Here is a 27,384-nt window from a genome sequence, read left to right as displayed (position 1 = left end):
ACACATGTTAAGTTTCCTGAAAATAAACGCAGTTGACAGTGAGAGGACGTTTCTTTTTTTGCTGAGTTTAGTATGGAGCTGCGGCTCAGAGTATTGTTTCTTTATTCTTATTGAATTTGGTTATGTTTTTCCCCCCCCTGTTCAGAGAAATTTGTCTTTGAAGTTGTTGGGTTTAGGTCCAATCTTGCATCCTGACATTCTGCTATCCCAGGGGGAGTGAGCATCTATCTGCCTTGGACCATCACCTATCCATCAGGAGCTTACTAGGGCTAGCAGTGAACATGGCCAACTGCACTGTAAATACCCTGACCTGAATGTGACGAGGGAGAGAGGAGATCTGGGAGAAATCTGTGTTATATTTAGAAAAATAACAATCTGAGGTCAGATGAAGAAAATGTAGAGAGCTTAATTTCTTCTGAGTGTGTGTAGCTTGGCTGGCTTGTCTGTGAGCTTGTCAGTTGTGATTGCAGTAATCAAACGCTATAACTGGAGACGGAGGGGGGAACAGAGGCGCTTATAGGTGGTAGTACTTCACAGACTCCCACTACTGTAGGCCCTCCCTCTGTGTGTGTGTGTGTGTGTGTGTGTGTGTGTGTGTGTGTGTGTGTGTGTGTGTGTGTGTGTGTGTGTGTGTGTGTGTGTGTGTGTGTGTGTGTGTGTGTGTGTGTGTGTGTATTTTTCTCTCTGTGTGATGTAGGGCTAAGGAGTGGTGAGGAGAGTTCCTCAGCGCTTAGCTCGGGGCGTATAATCTATGGTTCATTTGCAGCTTTTCTCCTCAGTTTGACAAGCCGTTTACAAAACGGAGCCTCTGCCGCTGACCCAGTTCTGAGTGGCTGCCTCTGCCTGCATCTCGCAACAGCCAGGGCCCTGCCTCCCCATCATGCCTTGCTCTGCTCTGCTCCCTCTTCTACAGTCTAACTGACGATCAATCCGCCATCCTCTGCCTTCATGAACTGTGGGAAAAAATAGGTCGCCCTGACCCACTTTTCTTCCTTTTTTTCTTCTCTCCCTGAGACCGTGCTAGGACTTCTGCAGCATACGATCAAGGGAGACAGAGAGAAAGAGTGGGGGCTAGGGCTGTGGTGGTCATGAAATTTTGTCAGCCGGTGATTGTCAAGCAAATAATTTCAGAAGAACAGAATAGAATACTCTGAGTTGTCCTTATGTTAGGCCCTGATCTGGCTATGCCACATGGCTGTGGGCTACACTAGTTCATTTAGCGGACAAGATTTTCTTAGAATTACGTGGCATTATTTTATAGTATGAAGAATACAACTGAACAAAGCTGAATAAAATAGAAAGGATATTTTCTCCAAAGATTTGAGGGAGTGCACATGCAGCTATTCTGTGTTGAGCGGTTAACAAAGAAACAGGTACTCCTATATGCCTAATTTATTTATTATTTATGTAGTTATTTATGTAACTTTAATTGTGATACAAATGTTGGGCTATATGTTTTTTGATTTTTAATATATTTTAAGGCTGCATGATGCCACTCTAATGGTGATTTGAAAAAAGTTGCATGAAAGGCATGAGCTCTGCTTTGTTTTTTGCACAGGCGGTACACACTTTATCAGTCTCTCACTTACAATTTGACAAGCACTTAATAATGCCTCGAATTTCCCTGCTGCATCCCCTTTGTGTGGCCGTAATGCCCCCTAAAAAATCCATGCCTTTTGCGGCCAGTGGCCGTTGTGCCCTTGGGCTGAAAATAATAATTAGAATTCCCTTCTTCCGGTTGCGTGCCGAAGCATCTCTCACTCACATGGCTCTCAGTCTTTTGACAAGTGACACATTGGGGTTGCAACTGCACGCGTTCCTTATCCAATTTCGAGGCGCATATTGAAGATATTGGAAGAACTGTCCACATTTACTTTTCGAAGGCCAACAAGATGAGTAGGCCTAATGAACAGCAAAAGCACTAGCCAATATCAATCTTCTATCCCCCATAGTACAAACGTTTACCTTTTCTATTCTGTGAAATAAATAAATATTCCAAACATAGTCTGGGACAGTTGTGGGATGCGATAGATCCCAAATTAATACAACCACCAGCATCAAAAAACCTGTTTTAAGCAATGAGCCTGACACAATTGATGAGAAAGTTTAGCTTAAAATATTGTTAAACTATTAGGCTATTTCTTCACTTCATAAGCGCAGCAATGCTCACACTGCAGTAGGCTATAAGCGCAAATGTTCCATTAGCAGGAAAACACCATTCTCAAAAGTGAACACAAATGCATGTAATGGTTTTATTATAAAATGTGCATTTTTGCATTTTTATGGTGAAAAGTATCTTCCCCAAACTTGAAATTCACATGCAGTTTATGTTCAACAGTTAAGCTCTACACCCGTTGTAACGTGGATAAATGTGCTTCATTTTAAGACGTTATTTGGCCACTTTAGATACAAACCATATCAGAAAAAAAGGCCTATAGGCTAGGTTATATGAGATGTGCGATTATGATTTGAAAAGTTGCAAAGAAAAGCATGAACTATTTCTTGCCTTAAGCTGGGCATCATTCACAAGTAATAATATATAATTCACAAATGATAAGCTAATATTGTCACCCATCACACTATTCTTGATTTAATCTTGTCTTTACATATACTAAATAATATATATGTGTGAAATTAGTTCAGATTTAGAATGGACCATTATCATGCACCTGTCTCAAAACAGGGGCAGAGGGAAAAAATACATGTCATCTATGCACTTAGCGAATGGAGGACGCTTTTCCCCTGATTTATTTCCATGCCAGCCAGGTAGGCTATACTCCTGTTGTAAAAATAAGCAATGTGATTAATTTTAGGAAAGTTGAGAAATAAATATAGTAGCCTATGGAAAGTTGATGGGATTCTCCTCTTTTTAATAGAGGCCATCACTCTGTTTTATCATGCAATTGTATAGCCTATAAAAATGTTGCGTAACATGAGCTCATGGGCTCTCATGAAGTTTGATTACATTTTCAAATCACATTTGCATTGATGTCAGAGTGATTAGAGGGACAATAGAGTGCTGTGTACCAGGCAGTTAGCAAGTTTGGTAGGCTACTAATGACCATCAGCAGCATCAGAGCTTGGGGAAGCCTAATTACCGTGACTAAACGGTCACATGGAATTTGACTGCCGGCATGACTCGTGACCGCCGGTGTGGTGGTAATACGGTCACCGTAACAGCCCTAGAAGGGACAGAGTGGGAGAGAGAGAAAGAAAGAGAGACAAAGAAAGAGACTACCCTCCTGAGGCACAGTGGTTGTGAGATCCCACTCCTGTGGCCTTTGAAACAGAGTTGACCCTTATCAGCTTGGCCTGGCCTGTATGTACAGTAGGCAGAGCAATCCTCCCACGCCTTCATTAAACAACTAGCTACTGCTCCTAAGGCACAAACATTAGCCAATCTACCGTGTTCACCAACACACACAATCACAAACACACAAGCAGACGCACGCACGCACGCACGCACGCACGCACACACACACACACAGGCACACACACAGACACACTCACGTACTCACCCATCCCACCCCTCCTCAGCTAAGAGGTGAACATTAGCTCATCTATTACTCAGAATGTTAAATGGGATCCTTTGCCTTATTTAAACACATGCTGTTTTTTTACTCATTTATCAACAGCCATTAAGGTAGCTATGGAAAATGTGTTGTAGGTGCAACATAAGACAAAGAAATGACAAGGGTTTGAGTGATAGGACTAACTTGTGCCTCCAAGTGGCCACACACCTCCTCAAAGTGTGCACATTTCCTAAGTAATTTCAATGCACTTTAATGACTCAAAGAAGAGTCTTCAACCAACTAGGGCTGGGCGATATGTCCCAAATATCATGTCACAGTATAAAAAAAAACTAGGGTGGCAACACATACACTACCGTTCAAAAGTTTGGGTTCACTTAGAAATGTCCTTGTTTTTGAAAGAAAAGCACATTTTTTGTACATTAAAATAACATCAAATTGATCAGAAATACAGTGTAGACGTTGTTAATGTTGTAAATGACTATTGTAGCTGGAAACGGCAGATTTGTTACGGAATATCTACATAGGCGTACAGAGGCCCATTATCAGCAACCATCACTCCTGTGTTCCAATGGCACGTTGTGTTTGCTAATCCAAGTGTATCATTTTAAAAGGCTAATTGATCATTAGAAAACCCTTTTGCAATTATGTTAGCACAGCTGAAAACTGTTGTTCTGATTAACGAAGCAATAAAACAGGTCTTTAGACTAGTTGAGTATCTGGAGCATCAGCATGTGTGGGTTCAAGTACAGGCTCAAAATGTCAAGGAACAACAAATGCGCTCCTTGAGTGAAAGGGGGCGGGGCTATGTCTGTGCGGAAAGCGGCATGAGAGAGAGTGAGAGCGGAGAGAGATGAGTAAACTATAAAAATGTACTTTACACACGGCATATCACATTTAACAAACCAAACATTCAAATACCATTATAGAAGGTAAAGTTTAAAGCCCAAACCGGTCCGTGCATCAATACTGGCACATCGTAAAGTACGGTATACCGCCCAGCCCTAACTATAAGGTGATTTTTTGAGCTCTCCTAGCTGTGCTGTTGAGGAACTAGAGCAAGCACTTGTAGTTATTTTGTTTGGGACACAACCCTGCATCTCTGCCATCACACAATTAATGTTGTTGTTTACGTAATCCAAACATGGTCCATTATAAATCAGAATCTTGGTCAGGTGGGCATCATTTGAAAGCTTGTTCTATTGTCAACATGACTAGGTAATTATAAAATACAATATTGCAGTGTTAGGCTTTCACAATGCAATTCAGGGAACAATATCATCATTTTGGTGCGCATGAGTGCCAGGGTCAAATTAAGAAATCGTAACCCAGGGTATGGCTCCTGAGTGCCGCAGTGATTACAGAAATTATTGCAGTTGATATGCAGCCATTGTCAATGGCCTACTTGAGTTGCGAGGTAATTTGCTAAATGAAGGACTGCAACCGCCATGCAAATGTGTAGAATTCAGGAAAATTAGCTTTAAAACTGCAAAATGTTCTCTTCGCCAACAGGAGGGGTGTGACCAGTTTGGGGTCGCATGGATTGCGAGGTGGGGGTTTGTTACTACGCCTTTAGTACATTATCCATCCATACTTTTGCCACCTAGGAAATTTGTGTGATCGGACCTTCTCAAATAGTACTTAAGTACCCCTATATAGCAGTTTGCAAAAAAAAACTAAAATAGATGAGAAGCATCTATTCCAAAGCTGCAGCTTGTGGTTAGAACACAAATTTCCATTTAATCAACCAGTCCATTTTGAATTTGTGATAAAGCGGTCGTGATTTGGCAAGGAATGTAGCTTGTCTATATCCCATCAGTTAGATACATTTTTATAGGCAGTAACTTGTGTAGGCCTAATGGAAGCTTGGGTGCGCAGCACGCGTGTCTGTAGCGGGAGCGGTCGGATAGAAATTGAGTGAGAGACATGTAATGGAGGGAAAAGAATGTAGGGAGAAGAACTGTAATCACTTGACTAGGTTTATTTTTTGTTGTGAATTGATAATACACATAACAAATGGAAGGAACACTAGAGTCAACATGAATTAACAGTTGTTTTAGGCACAAAATGTAACCTGCTACAAAGCAGATTCCAGATGCCTAAGCCTACTCTATGACTGTGGTATAACTTTATTGTCCCCTAACGGTCATTCCACACAATAGGATTTCACGTGGAATTTTATGCTATTTTCTTATGGTTTTAAGGGAAAACTGATTTAAATACCAAGAACATCTTTCTATTTGTTACATTCCTACCTGACACTGTCACACCAATGTCACTGTGGGTCGCGACAGCTCATGATATCTCCACCCACGCACACACGCAAACACACATACAATGCCCTTCAGAAAGTATTCATACCCCTTGACTTATTCCACATTTTGTTGTGTTACAGCCTGAATTCAAAATGGATTACAATTATTATTTTTTATCACCCATCTACACACATCCCATAATGACAAAGTGAAAACATGTTTTATAAAAAAGAAATACAGAAATATCTAATTTACATAAGTATTTACACCCCCGAGTCAATACATGTTAGTGTCACCTTTGGCAGCGATTAGAGCTGGGAGTCTTTCTGGGTAAGTCTCTAAGAGCTTTGCACACCTCGATTGTACAATATTTGCATACGATTCTTTTTTAATTTTGTTCAAGCTCTGTCAAGTTGGTTGTTGATCAGTTTAAAGTCTTGTTATAGATTATCAAGCCGATTTAAGTAAAAACTGTAACTAGGCCATTCAGGAGCATTCAATGTCATCTTGGTAAGCAACTTTAATGTATATATGGCCTTGTGCTTTAGGTTTAAAAAACCACCCTAGTCCTTGCCTATGACAAGCATACCCATAACATGATGCAGCCATCACCATGCTTGAAAATATGAAGAGTGGTACTCAGTGATGTGTTGTGTTGGATTTACCTCAAACATAATGCTTTGTATTCAGGACATAAAGTACATTTCTTTGCCAAATTTTACATTAGTACCTTTTGCAAACAGGATGCATGCTTTGGAATATTTGTAATCTGTACAGGCTTTCTTCTTTTCACGCTGTCAGTTAGGTTAGTATTGTGGAGTAACTACAATGTTGTTAATCCATTGGGTGGCAGGTAGCCTAGTGGTCAGAGCGTTGGTTTGAATCCCTGCGCTGACAAGAAAAATCTGTCGTTCTACCCCTGAACAAGGCAATTAACCCACCTGTAGGCTGTCATTGTAAATAAGAATTTGTTCTTAACTGACTTAGTGAAATAAAAAATCCATCCTCAGTTTTCTCCTATCACAGCCATTAATGAACTCTGTAACTGTTTTAAAGTCCCCATTGGCCTCATAGTGACATCTCTGAGCATTTTCCTTCCTCTCTGGCAACTGAGTTAGGAAGGACGTCTGTATCGTTGTAGTGACTAGGTGTATTGATACACCATCCAAAGTGTCATTAATAACTTCACCATGCTCAAAGGGATATTCAATGTCTGTTTTTATTATTACCCATCTACCAATAGGTGACCTTCACTGCTCGACTGAGGGACCTTACAGATAATTGTATGTGTGGGGTACAGAGATGAGGTTGTCATTCAAAAATCATGTTAAACACTATTATTGCACACAGAGTGAGTCCATGCAATGTATTATGTGACTTGTTAAGCAATGTTACCTCCTGAACTTATTTAGGCATGCCATAACAAAGGGATTGAATACTTACTGGCTCAAGACATTTAAGCATTACATTTTTCAATTCATTTGTAAAAATGTCTAAAAACATAATTCCACTTTCACATTATGTGGTATTGTGTGTAGGCCAGTGACACAAAATGTCAATTTAATACATTTTAAATTCAGGCTTTAACACAACAAAATGTGGAAGAAGTCATGGGGGTGTGAATACTTTCTGAAGGCACTGTAATTCTTCAATCTTCATTAAGCTGCATTCAGTCATAGCTGGGTTCTTTAATATTCCCCATGCATTAGCCATTTTCCTCAGTTAGCAGTAGTCACAACAGCAACAGACTCCTCTTGTTCCTTATTGTGACCCTCAGTTTTATCTCTGCTAACGTGATAATTTGTTTTCACAAAGCACTAATCGATACATTGCCAAACCTATTGATTCCACTCAGAGATGGAATAGCTAGCTATATGTTAGCATATCTTTGCCTATGTCTCGCCCCATGTTTCATGCAGTGAGTAGGCAAGCATACTGTATATAGAGACAAGAGTGATACCGGTGGATGCAGCAGCGCGGTTGCTATGCCATGTGGTTGCATACATACTGAATAGCATTAACCGTTACCTGACATCCTACTTTAAAAGCAGAGAGAGGAGGTTGACCTGGTGCTTAACTTTCAGCAGAAGTGCTAAGCCTCTGCATGCTAATGGTTACCTACTGTGCTGCTGCATAGACCTGTTGGGTAGCCTCAGAGACACAGTCATCAGAATGAAGCATGCTGCTGTTCCACTTTTCCCTATGCTTGGCCTAGCCAAAAACACAACAAGACACTTCCTCTCCAGAAAAAAAACATGAAATGTATCACTAATGTGAATGTGCAACATCAGCAGGTGAAAACTGAGGAGCATGGCCTTATTCTCTTGTGGGTTGAATGTGTGTCAGATGTGTTCATGGGGCCTGTGAGGGTTGAGGGGAGGTTTCCTAGGAAAGGCCAGTAAGTGGAACAGTCTAAACCTTTTTGGGGTGTATGTAGGTCAGGCCTGGTCTCCTCATAACCACCAAGGTCAATGCTGCTAAATGGAACAGCAGGTGTCTTACACAGAGCGAGACAAGAGAGCAAGAGGGAGAGAGAGGGAGATGGACAGACCTGGCTGGGCTAAACCACATCTCTCTCTCTCTTTGCCGAGTCGTTCCACCTAAAAAAGCACAAGAAAGAGGATTTCGACACCCACCATCTCAGATTGTTCTGAAATGGTTTCTGTAGTTAGAAACAGATAAGATAAGCATTCCTGCAACATTATTTTGTTGAAATATCATTTCAACGGTGAAAAATGTAAGTAATTGATTGCACCCAAATTGGCTAATTCAATTTATTAGATTTGTATAATATTAAATAAATATAATACCCAACGTCCAAATTTGAACCAAATCTTTTCTTAACAATGATTAAGATGTGAGGAATCCAAATAAAATGGTCAAAGGTTTTTCGGAGAAATTAACCATTGGAGTCGCTTGCATTTTCCCCCATAAATTAATGTGAAAGTACCAGGTTTTGCCCACTAGATGCACTGTTCCCTCTATTGCCACACACGTATACATTTTGCTGGTCTGTTGTGTTTATTAAATTGATCACAACATTTTTCTCTGGACAGGGAAAAAAATATCACCAAATTCACAAAAAAGACATTACAGAGTATGAATAAACAGATGAATGCGCACACAAACATAGAGAACTGATATTGTATACTGGCCATTGGGGTGGAATTGATTTGGGGTTTGGGAGGGTCCGTGCGTGGCGGTTGACCATTTATTTGGATTCCTCACGTCTTAATCATTGTCAAGTAGAGGTTTGGTCCAAATCGGATGTTGGCTACTTTATTGATTGAATATTATATGAATCTTATAAATTGTTTCATTTCTCAGAGTTCAAATTGTCTTTCAACAAGATAATGTTACTGGAATGCTTATCTTATCTGTTTTTAATTACAAAAACCATCTCAGAACAGTCTGAGATGGTGGGTGTCATGGCTTGTTGAAATTAAATGGAATGACTCAGCCCGGTCTGTTCCATCTCTATACATGTAAACACAGTGGCACAAGGACTGTTAGGCTGCTACAGCTCTCTCGTGCTAGCTAACAACCACAGGTGTGTGTGTGTGTGTGTGTGTGTGTGTGTGTGTGTGTGTGTGTGTGTGTGTGTGTGTGTGTGTGTGTGTGTGTGTGTGTGTGTGTGTGTGTGTGTGTGCGCATGCCTGTCTGTGTACGTGTATACAAAGCATGTTACACAAGCTGTACATTGGCATCAGTTTGTTAGCTACTCTAGCGCTAGCCCCATTCCCTGACATGTAAATACAGTTACACAAGCTGCTGTGTGTTTGTGCAACGCTAATGCTAAACCTTGACGGGAAACAAGGTTATACAAGCTAAGGGTTCCTCATGGCCTGCGAACCCTACATGTAAACACTTCTATTAAAATGTCTTTCTGTCTGTCTGAAAAATACTTAGGTTACATTCTGAAAATACCCCTGTACACACATCTGTTATAACTCAAGTATTACCTTAGGAAACACAGACGTTCCGCCAACTCTGTTTTTGTTTTGAACTCTTCATAAAGCTTCCCTTATTCCACAAAAAAGACTTCTAAATAAAAATCCAACCCTTGATACAAAGTCCAATAACCTCAAACCATCGCCTGCATATGTGGAGGTAAAGAAAAGGGAAGAGGTAAAGAAAAGGGAAGAGGAGAAAGAGAGGGAGGCAGAGAGAGAGAGAGACAAAATACTGAGAGTGAGAGATTCCTGCCTAATGTATCATTACACACTTCGTGGAAATCATGGAGTTTCATTGGGATGTGTTAATGTGGTGTTAACACAGAGATAAGGTTGATCCATTCACTAGGCAGAACATATATTAAATACATCAGAGGTGGGGAAAAACTATAATGACGATTAAAAATACTCTGAAAAGCAGTCAGCTCTATTAAAGAAAGACAGAGTATGGCAGGAGCAGGTACATTTTTATGAGTGGGACAGCTGCTGCTGCTGTAGCCGAGAAGAGGACTGACTCAAGGCAACTGCAATAACATGAATCCCCCCAGCCAGCTCATTGAGGACATGAATCACTTTAGTCACAGACTGACCTTCAAACTGACACATCCTGGGATCGGTGATCGAGAGTCGAGACGATGACTAATCCTGCCTGACCTGCCATTGGCTGCCATTACAATGAAGCATGCAGGCCCCTGGGCTCAGGGGGACTAGTGGGGCTGCTGTTTGTTTGCTCCAGCTCAGATCATGACAGGAGTCATCCGAGGGGTAGATACTAGGGGAAGCCATGTATCTGCCTGGCTCTGACACATTGGCCTCCAACCTGTTTGACCTTGGACTGGCGTGATTAGCCAATAGGACAACAACCCCTGCAGCTGCATGCTCTGCTTACATGCTACAGTCAGTCAGTCACCCCCTGCCCCCTCTTAGTCACATAAGGACTGTTAATGTTGGGAGGGGAGGTTGGGGTGAGGTTCGGTGAAGGATGTCACATGATTGGATCTCCTTCTGGAGAGTTACTTAAAAAGCCTCTTCAGCAATCAGGTCAAGGTCTTAATGCCAGAGGGAGAAAAAGAGAGAGGGGGGAGGGGGAGAGAGAGAGAGGGAGAAAGAAAGGAGAGAGAGGAGGAGGAGCGCTACAGTACACTACTCCTCTGCATTCACAGCGCCTGAAGAGGGAAGGAAGGAAGATCACTAATACACAGCAGCAGTGGTTATATTAACAATATTCATCTCTCTGCTTAGTGGACACTTTTATTCAAAGTCAGTTCCATGGTTATCAGTCTCACACATCTTTTTTACATTTCTATGGCTGCTGGATATTTACTGGCCAAATCCAGGTTAATTGCCTTTACTCAAGGGCAGAGGAGAACAGCAGAGTATGAGCCAGCAATCTTCTAGTCACCAGTCCATTCTCCCTAAGTAATAGGTCATAGCGCTCCCTACAGACATCTTTTCTACTCTCTCAAATGGCCTCTCTTTCTCTCACGCTGCAGAGGGCAGGCAGAAAGGCTTAGCCCTGGGTGTGTACCACAGCTCTCTCCCTGTCTGTTTACCAAGGCAGCCCCCTCACCAGGATGCCCACAATGACATTAGTATGTTAACATTAGTATCACTACTTTACTAATCAATGTAAAAGCCCAGATCAGAGGTAAAGCTCAGGATGAGGGGGGAGGGAACACGCCGGTGAAATTAAAGAATGCTATTCATCAGTGTGTGAGAGCCTATGCAGTCTGAATATTGTAATGTCATATGAACTCTTGTCTGAAAAGCAAGGGACAACATGTTATATATGTAATTTATCAATTATCACTACAAAATGTGTAATAACACATTTACTGGTTTGTAGTCAGTAGGCGAAGAACCTGTTTGGATAATTTTTTTAAACACCAAGAAACTGAAATTCTCCCTGGTTTTATATCATAGTACATGTATCTCTCAGTAGCATATCTGTGCGGTAGGCTATACTGTATCTCTTCTCCTAAACCCCGCTCCAGTCACCACACTCAAAAAAATGGTGCGTTGTTTGAATGGCCCAAGTGCTGGGTTGCAGTCATTGGGCCACTTAGTTGGGTCGTTTTCTTTAAAAAAATCTAGGTTGGGTTCTTGATGCTGGGTTATTGCAATATGACACAGCGGGTCAGATAAGAAAACTGTAGGAGTGGCTTAGTAGGGGTGTGGCGTTCAGATAGTTATTTTTGGCCATCCATGAGAGTAAATGTCATTCCGGTTAATCTGTTCTGTTGTATTGTTATCATATATTAAGGTTAAACACTGACACGTTTGTAGCTTTAACCCCACCTAGAGTTGACTGAAGCACTAAGTAACATAATAAAAAAATCCCCAGTTTTGCATTGCATCCGCCGACGTCGCACTTACGCATTTGTGGTGAAAGGATGAGACATTCCGAAAATCGGTCTACTTACGAAAACGTCTGTAGCATCAAAAGGGGAGACTCTCACGAACACGATGGTGTTCTCCGTTTTGCTCTACGACCCCCACAAGTGTCACTGGACTCGTCTGAAGGTAACCAGAACCAGTTTAAAATAATGAATGGAAGTATGAAGGTAGTTTTGTACCTACCCCAAACAGGGTTCAATATGTGTAAAAAAAGTATACAGTATATGTTTCCTGAGCTTTCTTATACCTCCTAGATATAGGACAAACACTGCAAAACCTTGTTTCTTCTTATTTATTTTTTGACTGTCTTTTTTGCCATTTATGAATGTGTTATTCAATGCGTTTCTCTGGTCTATTAGTAAAGGTCAAATTCAATATTTTATCAAATACTTTTTAAAATATCTTTTTTTATACCTAAAGGAGTCCTAAAATTCAAAATGAAATAGCTAAATTATCCATAGTATTGTAAGGGCTGTTGTCCTCCTCTTCCTCAGATGAGGAGAGGAGAGAAGGATCAGTGGACCAATACGCAGCAGTAGGGAAATAAGCCATCTCTTTATTTGAATACGACGGCAACACGAAAACAAAACACTTACAAAATTACAAAACAAGAAAACGACGTAGACGAAACCTGAACATGAACTTACATAACTAAACGTAGAACTCACGGACAGGAACAGACTACATCAAAACGAACGAACAGCCAAACAGTCCCGTATGGTACAGACATGGACGAAACAGGAGACAATCACCCACAAACAAACAGTGAGAACACCCTACCTAAATATGACTCTTAATTAGAGGAGAACGCAAAACACCTGCCTCTAATTAAGAGCCATACCAGGCAACCACAACCAACATAGAAACAGATAACATAGACTGCCCACCCAAAACACATGCCCTGACCTAAACACATACAAAAACAACATAAAACAGGTCAGGACCGTTACAGAACCCCCCCCCTCAAGGTGCGAACGCCGGGCGCACCAGCACAAAGTCCAGGGGAGGGTCTGGGTGGGCAGTTGACCACGGTGGTGGCTCCGGCTCTGGACGCTGTCCCCACACCACCATAGTCACTCCCCGCTTCTGTCTTCCCCTCCCAATGACCACCCTAAAACTAACATCCCCTAAATGAACGGCCAGCACCGGGAGAAGGGGCAGCACCGGGACAAGGGGCAGCACCGGGACAAGGGGCAGCACCGGGACAAGGGGCAGCACCGGGACAAGGGGCAGCACCGGGACAAGGGGCAGCACCGGGACAAGGGGCAGCACCGGGACAAGGGGCAGCACCGGGATAAGGGGCAGCACCGGGATAAGGACCAGCACCGGGATAAGGGGCAGCACCGGGATAAGGGGCAGCACCGGGACAAGGGGCAGCACCGGGACAAGGGGCAGGTCCCGGCTGAGGGACTCTGGCAGATCCCGGCTGAGGGACTCTGGCAGATCCCGGCTGAGGGACTCTGGCAGATCCCGGCTGAGGGACTCTGGCAGATCCCGGCTGAGGGACTCTGGCAGATCCCGGCTGAGGGACTCTGGCAGATCCCGGCTGAGGGACTCTGGCAGATCCTGGCTGAGGGACTCTGGCAGATCCTGGCTGAGGAACTCTGGCAGATCCTGGCTGAGGGACTCTGGCAGATCCTGGCTGAGGGACTCTGGCAGATCCTGGCTGAGGGACTCTGGCAGATCCTGGCTGAGGGACTCTGGCAGATCCTGGCTGAGGGACTCTGGCAGGTCCTGGCTGAGGGACTCTGGCAGGTCCTGGCTGAGGGACTCTGGCAGGTCCTGGCTGAGGGACTCTGGCAGGTCCTGGCTGAGGGACTCTGGCAGGTCCTGGCTGAGGGACTCTGGCAGGTCCTGGCTGAGGGATGGACGGCTCTGGCAGGTCCTGGCTGGACGGCTCTGGCAGGTCCTGGCTGGACGGCTCTGGCAGGTCCTGGCTGGACGGCTCTGGCAGGTCCTGGCTGGACGGCTCTGGCAGGTCATAGCAGGACGGCTCTGGCAGGTCATAGCAGGACGGCTCTGTAGGGAGGAGAAGGAGAGACAGCCTGGTGCGTGGTCTAGGCACTGGCTGCGCTGGAGAGGAGGAAACAGCTGGAGAGAGAACCCGGAGAGACAGCCTGGTACGGGGGGCTGCCACCGGAGGACTGGTACATGGAGGTGGCACCGGGTATACCGGACCGTGAAGGAGGACACGTGCTCTTGAGCACCGAGCCTGCCCAACCTTACCAGGTTGAATGGTGCCCGTAGCCCTGCCAGTGCGGCGAGGTGGAATAGCCCGCACTGGGCTATACTGGCAAACCGGGGACACCATTCGTAAGGCTGGTGCCATGTATGCCGGCCCGAGGAGACGCACTGGTGGCCAGATGCGTTGGGCCGGCTTCATGACATCCAGCTCGATGCCCAACTTAGCCCTCCCAGTGCGGCAAGGTGGAATAGCCCGCACTGGGCTAAGCACGCGTACTGGGGACACCGTGCGCTTTACCGCATAACACGGTGTCTTACCAGTACGACGCCTTCTACCTCCACGGTAAGCACGGGGAGTTGGCTCAGGTATCCTACCCGGCTTTGCCACACTCCTCGTGTGCCCCCCCCCAAGAAATTTTTGGGTCTGACTCACGGGCCCCCAACCGCGTCGCCGCGCTGCCTCCTCATACCAGCGCCTCTCAGCCTTCGCTGCTTCCAACTCCGCCTTGGGACGGCGATATTCCCCTGGCTGAGCCCAGGGTCCTCTACCGTCCAGGATCTCCTCCCAAGTCCAGAAGTCCTGGTTGCTCTGTTGAGCATTCCCTTGCCGCTTGGTCCTAGGTTGGTGGGTGATTCTGTAAGGGCTGTTGTCCTCCTCTTCCTCAGATGAGGAGAGGAGAGAAGGATCAGTGGACCAATACGCAGCAGTAGGGAAATAAGCCATCTCTTTATTTGAATACGACGGCAACACGAAAACAAAACACTTACAAAATTACAAAACAAGAAAACGACGTAGACGAAACCTGAACATGAACTTACATAACTAAACGTAGAACTCACGGACAGGAACAGACTACATCAAAACGAACGAACAGCCAAACAGTCCCGTATGGTACAGACATGGACGAAACAGGAGACAATCACCCACAAACAAACAGTGAGAACACCCTACCTAAATATGACTCTTAATTAGAGGAGAACGCAAAACACCTGCCTCTAATTAAGAGCCATACCAGGCAACCACAACCAACATAGAAACAGATAACATAGACTGCCCACCCAAAACACATGCCCTGACCTAAACACATACAAAAACAACATAAAACAGGTCAGGACCGTTACAAGTATGACCATCTTAAAACAATTCCACACTGTATGTCAGTTTAGACTTTTAAGAATGAATGAGTCTTACACAAGTATATGAGATCTAAAAGAGCCTATGCATATCCCAATGTTGGGAGAGTTACCATTTGTTACAATATGTACATAATAATGTCATTCATTGTATATTAAATATGTAATGTGAAAGCCACGCCCCCTAATAGGCCATGCCCCCTGAAAATAACCTATGGATTACATTAAATAAGACCAAGCATGAAAAGTCAACCAGGCATGAAAGTGAATAAAAAACCAACTGATGGTTAAATTAACCCGCGTTTAGGTAATCCAAATAACCCAACATAACCCAAATGCCTGCTCAAAATAACCAAGCGTGTGTTCTGTCCAATATTTACCCAGCGCTAGGTGACCAAATAACCCAAATTGGGTTGTTTTTAACCCAGCATTTTTTTTGGTGCACTCTCCACAGCACAGCCACCCGCACAAGGTGCCCTGTTGCCTGGCAACAGCCCGCCTCATCACTAAAATCCCCAAATCTCCCAAAAGTTATACAATTACAGTTGGTGGTGTGGAGGTGTTGGGGAGTACAGTACATAATAGGGATCGGGTTATAAAGGATGTGTGTCTAAAACAAGCAGTGAGTGAGTGACTGACTGAATGGGGAAATCCCAGCTAGCAGCTCCTACTACCACAAACAGACACACAGTCACTGTGATGTCATCAGGATCCTGCTCCATTTGAATTTGGCCCTAGCTCTGTTTTTCCACTCCCTTGGAAAGCCATATGACTCAGATTTCAGTCTGCCCATAGATTAAGACAACAGGGTGTGAGTCTGTGTACGTGTGAGCGTGTGTTAACATGAACGATAATCAAAATATTGACCGCCACACTGTGCACTATGAACTCTCTGGTCGGTGCGCCTGGTCTTGGAGCATTACAGCTACCTACTCTAAGGACAATGTTTTACACCATAAATATTTCCCGAACACGCCCCTTCTTGAGGTAAATAAATCTCTCAGTCACAATCCCACAGCACCTACTGTATAGCATATGCACCCCTTCACCTACCCTCCTCCCTCCTTCCCTCTACTGTCTTCCTGTGCAATATATCCATCATTTATTAATACATTCTGAAAATTCCTCTTTAGCTAATTGACTGGGAAATGTTCTTTCAAACAAAAGCTTTTAAAAGAGAAAGATATAATTAAGTTGCCGGGATCTCTCTGCCCCCTCCTTGTCCAGGGGGCCGGGCTGGGGGCCTGGGGGACGTGTGCTGCTCTTCGCTACTATATGTGGTGTCAGGGAGTCACATACACCCATGTTTAAAGCAAAGGTGAGCTGGGTAGGCAGGCAAGCAGGCAGCGTTACGTAAAGCCTCCCTCTGCACAGGCTTTTTGCAGCAGACGCTGTGTCCTTGGTTGGGCTGCTTCAAGGTTCCCATAAGGACAGGCTGTTAAGAAGTTGGGAAGGACAGGGCCCCTGTAATATGCTGGCTGGGAGGGAGCGCTGTGATGAGACTGCGCCTGCCTTGGAATTTGAATTCTCCGATAGACAGGCTCATGCATCAATCCCTCAGCTTACAAAGACAAACCACTAACCTTCACCAGGCCGGGGACTCGTCAGGAATGAGTGGCATTTTCACTTAGCCTGGACGGCTTCTCTCTCCCCCAGATCTAAGCTCTGCTCTGCTCTCAGTCCCTCCACATAACCTGGTTAAAATAAGACACAGTTAAGTAACACTCCCCTTAGTCCGCAAAAATCCTCTGGTGTTTCTGACATCCTAATCGGACTTTAACCTTTAACCCCCTAGCTGTGCTCTTCAGGACTGACCCTGATGACCAGGACACAGACAAAAACAGGTAGCCTAATGCATTAGCAGCTAACTAACTAGTAACTACACAAGACTAAGTAGCTAACTAGAAGACTTTGGGATAGTCATTATCAAATTCTGTAATTATCAAATGGTGCCATATTGTAAGTCATACTGTAAGTTGTTGAACAATGTGGCTTTGCTTACAATAACATTATCTTTCCTTTCTGAAGGCCATGTATTGGTCTCCTATTTTCATCCTCTTATTGTGATTTCAAACTGATTGTAAACACACCAGTAGCCTATTTGTTGTATCTACTTTGTAAAGCAATGTGAGTCATGTTTTGAGGTATCGTAGCCTATAACTACTTCAGTTAGAAACAATATATTTTTCTGTTTCATTTACAGTGCACCCACACACTACCATGCCAGTGGCATTAGCCTGCTTGTGATAAAGAAAGGAAGAGAAGAGACCTTCTCCCTGCCCAACTGGCAGTGCTGCAGAAGCCACACACAGTAGGAGAAGCCATCTGCAGCACCTCCACAGCCTGAGGCCACCATCTTAACTTCAGGAGCAGGGAGGGAAAGTCAACTCTGCTCTGCTCCTCTGTTGTGACCACCCCAACCAACCCAAGGAGACAGTCAGGTCTACTCACATCAGCCTGTAGGTTTGGGCTTCTTCAGACTACAACAAAACATGGCCTTTATATCTGAATATCATCAGTAGTAAGGAAAGACAGAACAATGGCCACTCACATTATGTTTGGCCTGTGTATGTAACAGTACAAGGTAACTGTGTTCTTCTCTCTTGTTGCCCCTGCTTCATTGATCATCACAGTTAGGTTCCACAGCTGTTGTTTCTGAAATGGGGTGCCATGCTTTCATGTGGGTGACATGCTTCATTTATCTGACCTGCATCTCTCCCCTCTCTCCGTGGATCACTTTGGGAGTCATTTCAGCAAAGTATAAATCATTTACAGCAATCGCAAACGGTAAGAATCAATGTGTGTGGATAATTGAGCGGCCCTGTCAGTGCTCCAAGGCCAGGGTGCAGGAGGGTGAGGTGGGGAGGGGAGGGGAGTAAGGTGGGAGGGGGGATGGGGAGGTGAGGTGGGTGAGGTGGGAGAGGAAGAGTTATCCAACAGATGAGCCAGACAGCCAGGGCCAGTCAGTATCTCAGAGGGCTGCCTGCCTGCTCCAGCCTCCCTCCAACTTTCATCCCTCCATTTCGTAATTCCACCCTGCCTGCCTCCAGGAGCCAGAGCAATAAAAAAGCATTTAGCTGCTCCTGCCATGTCATCAAAATGAGTCCCATTGACTTTGGTTCCATCCCTCCCTTTCACCCCACTCCCGGATTGGAGTAGATAGCCTAGGAGAGTTGGTGTGATGGGTTGAAAGCATGACCGACATGACATTGTATTTCTACATCACTAATTCAACATCTAGGCCTATTGTTAGCAGGGGTTGGAACCGGTTCAGGGAACAGTACCAAAAAACGGAAAATAACAACATTTTTAGAGGAACAGAATCAGAACCGGAAGTGAAAGTGATCTATACTATTCCGGAACAGAGCCGTCATTTTAAAAGCATGGGGACCAGACTTTCAGTCCCACAAAAAACGCAACAAAGCACCTATGCAAAGCCCTCACTCTGTCACTCAGAAACGTATTCCAGTGTCTGCCTGCCAGATGAAAATATTTGCCTGTGCGTGTGTAGGCTACCTGCCCCTCCCCCTCTGAAGCATAGGCTACTGTAGCCTATTGACGTTACAAGCGTGATCCAGAAATTAGGAAGAGAGATTTTACATTTTTACTTTTAAAACCTTTATTTAACTAGGCAAGTCAGTTAAGAACAAATTCTTATTTGCAATGACGGCTTACCCTGGCCAAACCCTCCCCTAACCCGGACGACGCTGGGCCAATTGTGCGCCGCCCTATGGAACTCCTGATCACAGCCGGTTGTGATACAGCCCGGGATTAAACCAGGGTCTGTAGTGACACCTCTAGCACTGAGATGCAGTGCCTTAGACCGCTGCACCACTTGGGAGAGAAGAATGGATTCACTTTTTCAATGCTAATTAAGGATACTATAGTTATCATGTTTCACATTGGATTTATAGACTACAAAAAGGTAAGACGTGTTTTTAAATCTGGTGTCACTCTTCATACACAAGCTTGTTAGCTAGCTAGCTAGCTCTGGGCCAACCTTAAGCCAAATCTCAGAAGTTCAAAGACATCGAAGGTTCCTCCATAGAAGTTGTTCCTTCGTACATAGATATAATTCTGAGGGCCTAATTCAGATAATGCATGTCATAACAAGATTCCCAGCGCTTCAAGCCAAGCCTCCTCCTCCACCCTCTCTTCCACCCACAAAATGTCCCTATATTTGTCTGTCCATCGTGTATGTAAACTATAGCTTGCCCGCTCCATAGCAAGCTGCTCTATCCGCACTGATTGCTGAAGTAATTTCATGTTGAGCTAAATGTAAAAAAAAAAGGTTTAACCTTTTAAGGCTGTGGGCTAAATCAGGGCCACACAGTGTTTCTTGCTAGTCTTAAACAAATCTACTTTGAAACAAAAGTATACACCTCAAACACATGGTTATGGGCTTTAAAAAAATAATACACCTGTACCATATCAGATATAGAGATGAAATGTATTACATTTTGAGTTTGCATCCCAATATTACAGTTTATATACATCATAGATGTCACGATCGTTATATGGTGGAAGAGAGGAGGACCAAAGTGCAGCGTGGTTTGAATACATCTTCTATTTTTAATGAAGACGAAAACGAAGAACACTTTACAAACTACAAAAAAAAAAAAAACGAACGAACGTGACGCTATAATCCAAAATAGTGCTGACACTAAACACTACACATAGACATAGACAATAACCCACGAAATACCCAATGAATATGGCTGCCTAAATATGGTTCCCAATCAGAGACAATGATAGACAGCTGTCTCTAATTGAGAACCAATCTAGGCAACCATAGACATACATAGACCTAGACTAGACACTGCCCCATAAACATACAAAACCCCTAGACAATACAAAACACATACATCCCCTATGTCACACCCTGACCTAACTAAAATAATAAAGAAAACAAAGATAACTAAGGCCAGGGCGTGACAATAGAAGACTGAAATATAACGAAACCATTTGACATAGAAACACCGGATTTTCTGCGTAATTTTAAACTTTATTTAATTCATTATAAAAAATATCAATAACAGTCCACCCATGTGCCACTAAGTCATTTGACTGCAGGAAAGGGCTACAAAGGAACAGAAAGGAATGATATAAACAGGTATTTTCTGGGGGATTCGAACTGGTTCAGTGGAACTGAACGAAAAACATTAACGGTTCTGTTCAGAACTAAACTAATTTCAGTTCCAACCCCTGATTGTTCGAGATATATTTTAACCCAAGCACATTTCTAAAGAGTAGCCAACTGTTGTAAGTTAAGAGGCTGGTCATTACAACACAATCAGCATTCTGATTCCATCTACAACAACCTTAAAGCCTGATACTCCGACCACATGTTCGCAATGTCCGAACAGAGCTATTGTGGACACATCATGACACCTGTCATATACAGTAGTTTACAGTATGCAGATTGTTGACAAACAACCTTACACTGTCCTGACACATGAGATTGGGTGTAATCCAAACACAGCTAGCTCGTTTCAGTAGCTCAGCATTCATGAAAACACAACTTAAGCGCACACACTCAAAGGCATGCATGTATGCACACACACACACACGCATATGCACACTCTCACAGTATAGGCTACACACACCTTCCTCTACAATTGACCCTTAATATACCTACAGGGGTATTTTATACTGTGTTATTTTAATTAGGGCTGTCCCGAGAAAATGAGTCATCCTGTTCTTTCGACCAATCGATCGGTCGAAATGTTTAAACATATTTTTCCATATATAGACAGACACACCATGTGTTTGAATAAAATCAACTACATATGCAGTGAGATTGTCTGATGCTTTAAGCACACTGTTTGATTAAATAATTAAGACACATAAATGACTAAAGATAGAGCCTGATAGTCACACTGCTCTGTTCGCGCTGAAGTTGCAACACCATTTCAGCCCTTTAGTTTCTTACTTGTATCTGACTGAAAAGTTCTGTCACCGAAATCCCTCATTTGTTTACGAAAAACATTCCCTATTCCCTCAACCCTTGCTCTCTTTATGTGAAACATGTAAGCATCGCATGCATGTGACCAATAGGGTCTGACCTCAAGCCTATCATAATCACATCAATAAACTAGTTATAACAAACTCCGAAACACAGTAACATGTGACAGCAAAATGTATGCGGAGGACGTGAAAAAGAAACTCAAAATGGGCAAATGTTTACTGGCTGCTCTGGAGGGAAAGGGGAAGTCAGATCTGTGGAAGACATTTGACTTAGTTGTAGACACTACTGGAGCTCAAGAAAATGGAGAGTATAGGAGCAAGCTTTACGTGAGTATTATGTGTGCCAAACAGTTGCTGTTAGATTACAATATTATATATTTTTCTGACCATTTGGAACAGTGTAAACAACACTAAATAAATAAGTGTACCAGAGAGTCTGTCCTAACGAAAAACAAAAGATATATAGAGTACAAGTCAAACGTTTGGACACACCTACTCATTCAAGGGTATTTCTTTATTTTTACTATTTTCTACATTGTAGAATTGTAGTGAAGACATCACAACTTTTAAATAACACATATGGAATCATGTAATAACCAAAAAAGTGTTAAACTAATCTAAATATATTTTATATTTGAGATTCTTCAAAGTAGCCAACCTTTGCCTTGATGACAGCTTTACACACTCTTGGCATTCTCTCAACCAGCTTCATGAGGTAGTCACCTGGAATGATTTCAATTAACAGGTGTGCCTTATTAAAAGTTAATTTGTCGTATTTCTTTCCTTAATGCATTTGAGCCAATCAGTTGTGTTGTGACAAGGTAGGGGTGTTATACAGCCCTATTTGGTAAAATACCAAGTCCATATTATGGCAAGAACCGCTCAAATAAGCAAAGAGAAACAACAGTCCATCATTACTTTAAGACATGAAGGTCAGTCAGTTCAGAGGAGACCGCATGAATCAGGCCTTCATAGTCTAATTGCTGCATTGAAACCACTACTAGAGGACACTAATAATAAGAAGAGACTTGCTTGGGCCAAGAAACACGAGAAATGGACATTAGACCGGTGGAAATCTGAGATTTTTGGTTCCAACCGCCGTGTCATTGTGAGATGCAGAGTAGGTGAACGGATGATCTCCACATGTGTGGTTCCCACCGTGAAGCATGGAGGAGGAGGTGTGATGGTGTGGGTGTGCTTTGCTGGTGACACTGTCTGTGATTTATTTAGAATTCAAGGCACACTTTAACAGCATGGCTACCACAGCATTCTACAGCGATACGCCCTCCCATCTGGTTGGCACTTTGTGGGAATGCCATTTGTTTTTCAACAGGACCATGACCCAACACACCTCCAGGCTGTATAAGGGCTATTTGACCATAAGGAGAGTGATGGAGTGTTGCATCAGTAGACCTGGCCTCCACAATCACCCGACCTCAACCCAACTGAGATGGTTTGGGATAAGTTGGACCGCAGAGTGAAGGAAAAGCAGCCAACAAGGGCTCAGCATATGTGGTAACTCTTTCAAGACTGTTGGGAAAGCATTCCAGGTGAAGCTGGTTGAGAGAATGACAAGCATGTGCAAAGCTGTCATCAAGGCAAAGGGTGTCTACTTTGAAGAATCAAAATCTAAACTTCACTATTATTCTACAATGTAGAAAATAGTCAAAATAAAGAAAAACCCTTGAATGAGTAGGTGTGTCCAAACTTTTGACTGGTACTGTATAAAGCCTTTATTACAGAAGACTAAAAACTGCTGCATGCATTCGTGAATTGCGATTGATTCATTGTTTAGCATAACTATCCAAAGCTCCCCTTGTAATTTAATTTTAAAACTAAAATGCTTGATTGAATTTAAATCATGAATGACTCATAATGCTGTGTGATGACATGAATGAATGATTGATACATTAGCATATAGAAGTATTGAAATAAAGGGCTAAGCAATGAAAATTACACTTATTGATGACGATCATAATAATAATTTTTATAATGACAATAAGAAGTAGATCAAGAAAAAGGAGGGTATAAGAGCATGAGCTACATGCATATTATGTGTGACAAACAGATGCTGTTAGATTACAATATTATTTTTCTGCCTGATTGGAACAGTGAAAACAACACTAAATAAATTATAAGCAATACCAGTCTGTTATAATGAAATACAATTGTAAAGCCTTTATTTCAGCATAGCAAAGATTAAAAACAGGCGAATCTGTGAAATTGCTTTATCTGCCATTTTGCCGTTGCATGAGGCTTGGTGCTCACGGAATCAGTAGACTATTAAACAATCACTCAAACAGGCAACATAAGCAAGATATGTCTTATTTCTGTACATTTTTATGGATGATTTATAAAGCCAGGCACATTTAAGAGTTAAGCTATTGATTATAGACCTAATTAAGTTGGGGTTTTCTCTCTCAATTTTCTTAGACAATTAGGCAAGGGCTGTTTCCTCTTCTCGGCTGCTGCTGCATCCACCGCATTGTTCTCAATCCCAATATGCTGGTTAACTTTCCTATTATGCACATAGCAACATAGGGAAAGGCGGCAATTTTCCACGCATTGAAGATTATGTTTCAGAACCGCGGACAGCGACCATATCCAACGCGGGAAAAAACGCATTTGTTATAAAATATGAGATATATTTGTGTTGCACCATTATTTTTTCATAATATAACCATATACAATTTCAGTATCACGTCTTAGAGTGATGGACTGTGCCATCCCTGTGGCCTCCGCAATGGATTAGTCCACTGAGACAGGGGTGAATCAGACAGGTGTCTCGTGCACCATGAAAAAACTAATTTGCGACTGCTCGACTTAAGAAATCTCGGTCAACCAACAGCCTATCGACCAAACAATCAACCAGTCAACCAAATTGGGTTAGCACTAATTTTAATACATACACTACAGCAAAGATAGTGCATTAATTGCAAAAACTGTAACAACACTGTTACAACACTGTAACATCCATTTTCGGGGAAGACAGATGGTTTGTTGTCCTGGGAAGACAGAACCTTGATCTGTTAGACCAGGGTCCAGAGTCCAGTCTTGTGAGCATTCAGTAGACGTAACATCATTTGCATATATATAATTTAAATATCCTATGATTCTGTGGCGGGATACTGCACATCAATCATTATCAGTGGCTCCCTAGACAACAACCCACGGCTACAGCAAAACAAGTTGTGTAGAGTACAGTACACTAGCTCAGTGTAGGAGGAATATGGCTGGCATGTGCACCAGATTAGCCTATTCAAGAGCAAGAACATGTTAAATGTGGAGGTTTTAGTTATCTATGGCTCCAGTACAGAGGACTATACGCAGCTACCGTTGAACATCCTGTACAAGATCAGGTCAAATAATTAAGTAGCTGAAACACTCCACAAAGGGAGGGCTAAAAGCCAGACCCCCAGACAGGCTGAGTATTTAAACTTTTCAAAAGTCAGCCAAGTTCACTTCAACAACGCTCAGGCCTATATTTGACTAATCCACCCAAGTTTGCTGCAAAAGTAGGCCTAGTACACAATTGAATGTGTTGATGTGTTCCAAATGATGAAAAGTAAACAGGTTTGTTGTTGGAAGGGAAGTTTTGCCAGGGTGGCTAAGCACACCTGAAATAACAGTGAGGTCATGCCCTCTCTCTCCCCTGTGACTCAGCTGGCCAACCTTCAACCCCTGACTTTTTGCCTCTCCAACGATCCCATGGTCAAATAGCCTCTGCAGAGTCCCCAACAATCGGATGTTCCGGTTTTCAGGGGAAATGGAAAGAGAGCCTGTGACAGGCCTTCCGCATTTGGAAGTTAACAAGGCGGCACTCCATATTAACTCCTCCTCCACATTTGCTGGATTTGTTGAACAGTGCAGAAGAGAACGTTCCCTGACATAATTTTTCTAATCAAGACAAGTATGTGGGGGATCTAGTTTAAGGTGTTTCTTTCATGCCTGCTACATTAGGTTAATGGTCAAATGCAGCGAGAGGACATCTGGTGATGACTACTCCAAACAGTGGAATAGTTCAAATCCATTCTGCCTGTCAATTGTCAGTAGCCTACTGCTGAAATAGTGAATTAAACCATAGCAAACTAAAGAATATATAAGATGTAACTCAATAACAATAATAATAACAATAATAATGCAGTAGTAATACAATGTCACCAGTACTTTCTGTGTAGAAATCCACAAGGCTAATTTACAATCTGTTTTATGAACTGAATAGTGAAAACTCGAGAAATGAAGTGACTAAACTTAGCTACTTGGGCCTACATTATTCCAGACACTGTGCCAATGATGAATGAACATTTGAGGCGTGCAAAGCCAAACATTTTGTCACCTTTGACAAGGAACAAGGAAGCACAACAGATTAATTGAAAATCATCAGCATCCAGTTTTAACTATGAAGCATTATAATGCATTTATAATGTTAAACTACACCAAACAAAACTCTGAAATTATGACTTATTTGGCTACAATGGAGCAGCCTACGAAAGAGCCAAATTGATGTTGACAGTCATAATATCAATACCGGGCCTATTTGCTAATGCTCATACTCATTATCTGTATTAGTAGGCAGTGTCTATGCGCCTTTTACTTAGTACTAGTCCTATGCAGCATTTTAATGCAGGTTAAACTGAACATATGTATTTGTGGCCTATCATTTTGTAGGCTATAATTTTTACACGTAGGCTAGACTACAGCGAGGACAGTGCAACAATTGTAACAACAAACACTATAACAACAAATTAACAGTGTCACAACAATGAATGGACAATGTGAGAAAAATACGGAATAACAAAGTAGCCAGCACGAACAATCTACATGATTCGTATTTGAGTCATTAGATTTAGGCGACATAACATTGGCGCTTTCTATGGCAAATAGATATTACATGTCTACGTGCGGTAATGCGTTTTTATAAGGTCGACAAGGAAATCATCTCAAACAGGCTATAATGTAATCCCGATGCCATTTAACAAAATGGAAACGACATTACCACAGCACTGGCTGGTTTATTACGACTTCTTTACGCAGCGTTCTCACACCGCTATGAGCCCAGAAACTAAGGCTCGAGACACAAACATCATTCAATCCTCAAAAACATGCTGTAAACATGTTAAATCCATGACACACACCCCGTTTGTGCCCTCGCGGATTTTCACAGAGTCATTCATTTCACAGCCTATTCTGTACATTTAGCTCGGCACGTACCTGCTTGGGTTTGTCTACCCCGCGCTGACAGTGGACCCCACTCAAGCGAAAAGGTGCATTATCATTCGAAAGGAGGAAATCCTTCGGGTAGTCTCGGTGAAAAAGTCGGATTTCTCGAACGCGGGTTAATTATGAAAAATTGATGATTTATTCCAAAATGCCTCGGGTTTTGATCGAAGTGATCAGGCTCTGCGACCTGTAGTCGAATCTGACGGAATTGCTTATTCTCGGAATCCCCTTGCTCTCGAGCACTCAGCAGAGGCGACACTCCTCCTCTCTGCCACTGACACCACCCTTAAAGGAGCAGTTTAAAGGAGCAGTGGCATTATCAACCTATCCCTGCCCCTCTCCATATGTATCGTTAGACTTCGTGAAAACGTTTGCGGTTTATTGTGTTTAAAAGTAGTATACAATCAGTTTTAGCCTATGGTTTATAGACACTTAAATAATGTGTTTATTAATGTTGTATACATAATTATCAAATAATTAACTGTCTATAAATTGGGCCTACTTACAAACTCTTTGCAACCTCTGAAAGACAGCAAGGATGAGATCAAGTGAAATAGAATGAAAATGTAACAATCAACAACAAAAAACTTGTTGCCTTTTAAAAATGAGCACAATCAGGTTTTTACATGAATGGTTGTATTACATTATACTGATAGTCTGGGCAGTTTAGTATGTTATAAATTTCCACTATTACTTAGCCGTAGCTCTTTTTTTCTGTGACATAATCTCTGTGGTATCTACTAT

The 27,384-nt window shown here is 42.8% G+C and overlaps 1 protein-coding gene across 2 annotated transcripts in view; it reads right to left on the bottom strand.

The window, feature by feature from the left end:
• LOC139537415 (nuclear receptor-interacting protein 1-like) overlaps positions 1-26,905 on the bottom strand; it is a 60,349-nt gene extending 33,444 nt beyond the window's left edge. The window contains exons 1-2 of one of the 2 annotated variants that reach the window (XM_071338666.1): positions 26,632-26,905; positions 17,037-17,147 (exon numbers count right to left, since the gene is read on the bottom strand). The gene's annotated coding sequence lies outside the window, so the exon portion shown is untranslated. The remainder of the gene's footprint in view (positions 1-17,036; positions 17,148-26,631) is intronic. The other variant, XM_071338667.1, reaches the window with a different exon arrangement.
• Between the last annotated feature and the right edge of the window lie 479 nt (positions 26,906-27,384).

This window comes from Salvelinus alpinus, chromosome 13 (assembly GCF_045679555.1).
Source record: "Salvelinus alpinus chromosome 13, SLU_Salpinus.1, whole genome shotgun sequence".
NCBI classification, from domain to species: Eukaryota; Metazoa; Chordata; class Actinopteri; order Salmoniformes; family Salmonidae; genus Salvelinus; species Salvelinus alpinus.
This window is presented reverse-complemented; position numbering and strand designations above follow the sequence as displayed.